Raw genomic sequence first — 6,817 nt, forward strand, 5'->3', positions numbered from 1 at the left:
GGAGACTAGGACCTGTGGACACAGCCTTAGAATTAGAGGGGGTAAATTCAGAACAGAAATGCGGAGACATTTCTTCAGCCAGAGAGTGGTGGGCCTGTGGAATTCATTGCTGCAGAGTGCAGTGGAGGCTGGGACGCTAAATGTCTTCAAGGTAGAGATTGATAAATTCTTGATGTCACAAGGAATTAAGGGCTGAGGGGAGAATGCGGGTAAGTGGAGTTGAAATGCCCATCAGCCATGATTGAATGGCGGAGTGGACTCGATGGGCTGAATGGCCTTACGTCCGCTCCTATGTCTTATGGTCTTATAATTGAAACCATTTGCGAATATCTAGTATTTTCTGATGTTCTTCTCAGCAACTATAAATCGCTAGTAAAAGCTTAAAATTCCTGAACCAGAATTGAAAATGATCTAGCCTTTGCATAGCTATACTATAGTAAGATGGAGGTTAATTTAGATAAATGTGAGATATTGTATTTTGGTAAGGCAAATAAAGGCAGGAGTTGTGCCAAACAAAGAGATCTTGTGGTGGGGGTCAAGCTCATTTTTCCTTGAAAGTACAGTCGCAGGTAGACAGGGTAATGAAGAAGACATTGGTACACTAGCCTTTATTGATCAGTGCATTGAGTATAGAAGTTAAGGTGTCATGTTGTGGCTATATAGGACATTGGTTAGGCCACTTTTGGAATACTCCATTCAATTCTGGTTTCCATGCTATGGGAAAGATGTTGTTAAACTTGGAAGGATTTCAAAAAGAGTTACAAGGATGTTATAGGGGTTGGGGGGTTTGAGCTAAATGGGAGAGGCTGAATAGGCTGGGGCTATTTTCCCTGAAGCCTCAGAGGCTGAAGGGTGACCTTATAGAAGTTTCTAAATTCATGAAGCGCATGGTCAGGGTGAATAGCCTGTCTTTTTCCCAGGGTAGGGAAGTCCAAAGCTAGAAGGTACAGGTTTAAGGTGAGAGGGGTAAGATTTAAAAGGGACCTAAGGGACAACATTTTTATGCAAAGGGTAGTGCTTGTATGGAATGAGCTACCAGGGGAGGTGATGGAGGCTAGTATAATTACAACATTTAAAAGGCATCTGGATGGGTACACGAAAAGGACGGGTTTAGAGGGATATGGGCCAAATGCTGGCAAATGGGAATAGATTCATTTAGGATATCTGGCTGGCATGGATGAGTTGGAATGAAAGGTCTGTTTTAGTGCTGTAGAACTCTGATTTAAGACTGTATGCCTAATCTGGACAATAGTGCCTGGTCAGTGAGATTAAATGGCCTATTGCTGTGATGAACTCTATATAACACTTGGGGGTGACCACGTTATCACGATTTTATTGTACTTTATGCCATGAGATGAAACCTGAAGTGAAAGAATGGGTACTGCTGCTGTTTATAGTGTATAGTCTCTGTGTAGGGGAGATGGTGGTGTGTGGTAGTATCGCTACACTAGTAATCCAGAGTACAGGACTAACATTCTGGGAACGTGGATTCAAATCCCACCATGTTAGATGGTGAAATTTTCATTCAAGACAATGTTAACCTAATGGATACTATATAGCAACTGTCAATTATTATAAATATCCATCTGGTTCACTCACATCCTTCAGGGAAGGAAATCTGCTGACCCACAAGTGACTCCAGACCCACAGCAACGTGGTTGAGTCATTACAGGCCTCTGGGTAATTAGGGATGTGTGGTCACTCACCAGTGAAGCCCAAATCCCACTGAGAAATCAGTTACTAATGGGGAGCTCAGACGTGGCCAGTTCTGTTTCACTTGGGGTCAAACTGTTACTGTTAATTAAGTGCACTGCCACACACTTGGGATTCACTGTAAGGATTGGTGATTCAGTGAAAAATGAAACCACTAAGCACTGCTGATCCTCATCTTGTACCTGAATATTTTGAAAAATGTTGAGCATGAGTCAAAGCTGAATATTATTGAATGTTTTGCATTCACCATCCATGCGAGATGCAAGCTGGCTATGTTATTAAATGAGCCAGTTTGTAAATGGGTGAAACTGACTGTGAAGCGTAGGCAGATTGTTTCAACTTAAATAGTCACAGGGGACCTGAAATCACACTTTTAAGGCTTGTCGCTGCAGTGCTAGGTTAGATGTTCAAAGCTGGATCTCTTCCCAGAAATTAATGGACGTCTTAAACAAGTTGCTGATTGATCGACCGAATTCGTTCAAATTAGTTAGATCTGTGTCTGGCTCAGGCAGACAGGACCTCATAGCAGAGGTAGGCATTAAGTAACATGAATCAGAACCAGAGTGGTGTCTGGGGCTAGTTTACATTGCTTTAAGCAGAATTATCAAGATTTTATCTTCTATTGCCCGGAACTGTTGTCTGTTTTCTAGGATATCGCAGGAGGTGCTGAAGTGTATACAATATCCAGCCAGGCTGGGTGGGTCTGTCATTGTTTTTTAATGTTCGTTTATGAAAATTTCATGACCAATATAGGCAAAGAGATCACTACTGAGATAAGGAGTGATAATCCTAAATCATAGCGATCAAAGGCTACAACAATTCCTTGTTCAAATATTCTGTTGTGACATCTTGGCATGCCACATACGAGGAACACCCAGATCAAAAGACTAGAGAAGTTGATCTTAAGCCATCAGTATGGATCTTACAGAGACCCTTTTGATGTCACAATGCTGGGAATACTGCAAACAAGATGACAAGCTTAGAAAATTCCTTATGCAAGCTACCAACTTCAAAACTGGTTACCTTCACCACACCCAAAGCAATAAAACTTTAACAATTCAATGGTCCTATCCCTTATATGTTCCAGGAATTTAATGCAGTTCTTTGGCAAAGCAGGTTCATGGGCTGAATGGCCACAGCAGCAAGGTAGGTCTTCCATCCGGCATAAGTCAATCAGAGGGCCAAGGATATGAAACATATTTCCCTACCCAGCAAGTTAGGCTATAGTTATCTCCTGTGCAGTCAGTGAGGGCACCTGCAGTTTCTGCATATGAACCTATGTAAATTAATAGACCTTTTGCTCACTCTGTCTTCCAGGATCTTCACTGGTTCTGCAATTTCACCAAATACATTTTTAATTTAGCATCTCTCTAAAATGTGCTTGCCCCCCTTCATCTCCTGAGAGGCAACATGCCTCTCTGAGGGCCCCATTCAATAGGACCCTGCAAATACAAGATGGCTGATTTGAAATCACTGCCTATCACTTTCTATCCATTACTTTTGAGAGGAAAAAATAATAGGAAGATATATAGGCAACATAAGATGCTATTAAAATGAATAGAGATTGGGGATGACAAAACCTTTATTAGTGGGAAGATTAATTCATAAAGCTTTAGGAAAAAAAACAACATATGGGATCCTTTGTTTTATAACTAAACACAAAAGGAAATGAACACAAAACAGGTGATGCTAACCAGTTACAGCGAGACTATGCTCTTAACATTGTACACAATTCTGGGAAACATATTTTAAAACAGAAATCAAGGCATTGAGAAAGAAGCTCATGTGAATCATTAACTGGATTCCAGGGAATGAGAGACTTACTGATGGAGGGGAAGCCAAAAAAACTCAAACTCTTCATTAGAAACAGAAAGGTTAAAAGGAAAATTGTAAAAGGTATTTAAGATTACTATTTCATTATCGATATGCTTGTAATATAAGGCATGCATTTAAGACCTTTGTAAAATAATTTAAGAGAAATATTTTTTCAGTACTTGCAACAATGGTTGTTAGGCCATGATCCATCAGAAACCAATGGAAAACAAAAGATTTTAATCAGGCATTCAATCATTTACATTTTCAAGCATTGACTTTGAGCTTTTCTTGAGGGCTACTTTCTGCCTTCTGCAGCCTACTTTTTCATTCCCAGGTTATGACCAGGTGAGAAGGGGTGAACCAGCTCTCTCCTTTTCAACTTCCTCAGTCTGCAACCCTTTAAAACTGAGATGAGGAGGAATTTCTTCTGTCAGAGGGTGGTGAACATGCGGAACTCATTGTCGCAGAGGGCTGTGGTTGCCAAGTCAATGAGTGTTATTAAGACAGAAATAGATAGATTCTTGATGAGTAAGGAGATCACGGGTTACGGGGAGAAGGCAGGAGAATGAGGTTGAGAAACACACTAGTCATGATTGAATGGCAAATGGGTTGAATGGCCTAATTCTGCTTCTATATGTAATGGTTTTACGATCTTATGATTACAACAAAGGTTTAAGTTATTGTTAACTTATGACTGCAACTCTTTTCAATCAAAATGTCATTAAATACTTTTGCTGTAAATAATAAGGAGCTAATCCTAAAGTTTATTGGAATTAAAGAAAGATTATTACTAGCTAACCATGGTAAAAATGAAGGAGATGTGTTGTCAATTATATAGTCGTCATGTTGTCATTTAGGCTCTAACAGACATGCACATGGGTACAAAGTTAAAAGGAGGTAATGTCCGGTTCCAATGAAGATATAATGATGCACTTAGTTCTTTGAGGCATAAGGTCTCAACTTGAGACTACAGTTGTTTCTTAGATATCATCAGCAGCTTAGATGTTGCAGCTGTCTTTTAAGTTCTTGATTCTCTGATACTTCTTACCAGTCAATGCCATCAAACCGGGCATCTTTCTTCCTGACGGAGAGAGCTAGAGAACCTTCTCAGCCAGTGTTTGTTGCTTTATTCTTAATTCCAACTGTTCTGTCAAAAAGAATTCCTTGAAATAGCAGCTGTTTGTACATTCTGTGTCTGCTCTCGTTATGGTTTCCAGGCTAGGCAATTGTAAGCAATGTTTTATCCCCAACATATGAAGATTCTCATACTGGTGTAAATCAAATAGGTGATGAGGACACTTTCATGCTGCCAATGGGGTCTGAGTGTTTGATTTCATTTCCCTGAAGAAAATGTTAATTTCAGCTTAGGCTGTCTTTATCTAATGTGCATTGATTTCATCAAACATGCCGATCTTATGTGGGTCAGATGATCTCTGTTGCTATTTTAAGTCATTGCTTTGGCCCCTTCTTAAAAACCATTTCAGTTATAAAATCAGCCAATGCAATTCAAAGATCAATACTGTAGTCTATTTTAGATCACTATGCCGCAACCTTATTTATTAAGTGATGTAAGTTACATCGTAACAAATCCTTCTGTATTTGAATGGATGTGTGGGCATGTGGACTCATTAATATTATTTCCACATGTGACAGAGAAGAAAGGAAAAATCTCAATGCAATTAAAACTACTGACATAATTGCTCAGGGGACTACAATCAAGATATTAACTGATTATATTGCTTAGCCAACCCTTTGTTAAGTGTAAGCTTTGTATTTATTGGTGACATTCTGATGAACTGACATGATTCTTTATCCAGGCTGAGATTCATTACTATAATCTAATTGAACAATCAGACTTCAGATTTAAATAATATTCTTCACATTACTGTTCAGACTTCGGGCCATTCTTTTTCAGTCTCAATGTCGTTCCTTTAATTTCTTATCATCCTCACATTGGTTTTTGTTAAAATGAAATTTGTTGAGGGTAAGGCCCCACACTTAGACTCCACAAGTTGCCACTGACTGATGCTATCAGGTTTGGCTTCACTGGCAAGTGATTGCATGGAAATTGGATCCTCCAAGGGAGTTCCTTCAAAGTAGAAGTCAATAGTTTAACTTAACTGAAGCAGGCAAATACAAAATGCTTTCGTTTTCAAATAAACACAGATTCAAGCTCAATTTTCTGTACAATGTGTGTAAAAGATTGAGTGTAAAGTCTTAAGTTGGCAATTTCATTTTGTATTCAGGACCATTTCAAGCACATTTAGATTTATAAAGCCTGGTTTACATCATTTTAAAATGTAATAGAAAGTGGACGAAATGTAATTAGCTCCTGTTTGAGAGGATTTTTCTGAAGATTTAGTATTGGCAATTGACAAATATGACAATATATAGAACATAGAACATAACAGCACAGTACAGGCCCTTCTGCCCTCGATGTTGTGCCGACCTGTGGACCCAATCTGAAGCCCATCTATCCCACACTATTCCATTTTCATCCATATGCCTATCCAATGACCATTTAAATGCCCTTAAAGTTGGCGAGTCTACTACTGTTGCAGGCAGGGCGTTCCACGCCCCTACTACTCTCTGAGTAAAGAAACTATCTCAGACATCTGTCCTATATCTGTCACCTCTCAATTTAAAGCTATGACCCCTAGTGCTAGATATCACCATCCGAGGAAAAAGGCTCTCACTGTCCACCCTATCTAATCCTCTGATTATCTGATATGTCTCAATTAAGTCATCTCTCAACCTTCTTCTCTCTAATGAAAACAGCCTCAAGTCCCTCAACCTTTCCTCATAAGACCTTCCCTCATACCAGGCAACGTCTTAGTAAATCTCCTCTGAACTCTTTCTGAAGCTTCCACATCCTTCGTATAATGTGGTGACCAGAACTATACATTCGAAATATTGACAAAAAGGGATAAACCTTGGGGATTACAAGAATCACAGGCTATGCCTTCTTTTTTGAGTTTGGACTTAATAAAAAGAAGCCTCCCGTTGTATGAGGAATGAATTGAAAATCAAGTTTACATCAAATATGCTGCTGATGCTAAGTGAAGGTGTGATGACAAGAGTTCATTTTCTCTGTTACTGGCAACCTTCAAGACCCCAGCCTCTAATCAGAGTGACAGAATCAAATTCTCAAGATGCTATTGTATACAGACAAACACCAAATTATATCAATTTCCTACTATCATCAAACAGTCACAAACTGTTACTTGGTCCTTTTATTGCCATCATTGGCTGAGAGCAGACACATAAATCCTGACAGAACTGACTTCCA

The sequence above is a fragment of the Chiloscyllium plagiosum genome, chromosome 21, assembly GCF_004010195.1.
Source record: "Chiloscyllium plagiosum isolate BGI_BamShark_2017 chromosome 21, ASM401019v2, whole genome shotgun sequence".
Classification (NCBI taxonomy): Eukaryota; Metazoa; Chordata; class Chondrichthyes; order Orectolobiformes; family Hemiscylliidae; genus Chiloscyllium; species Chiloscyllium plagiosum.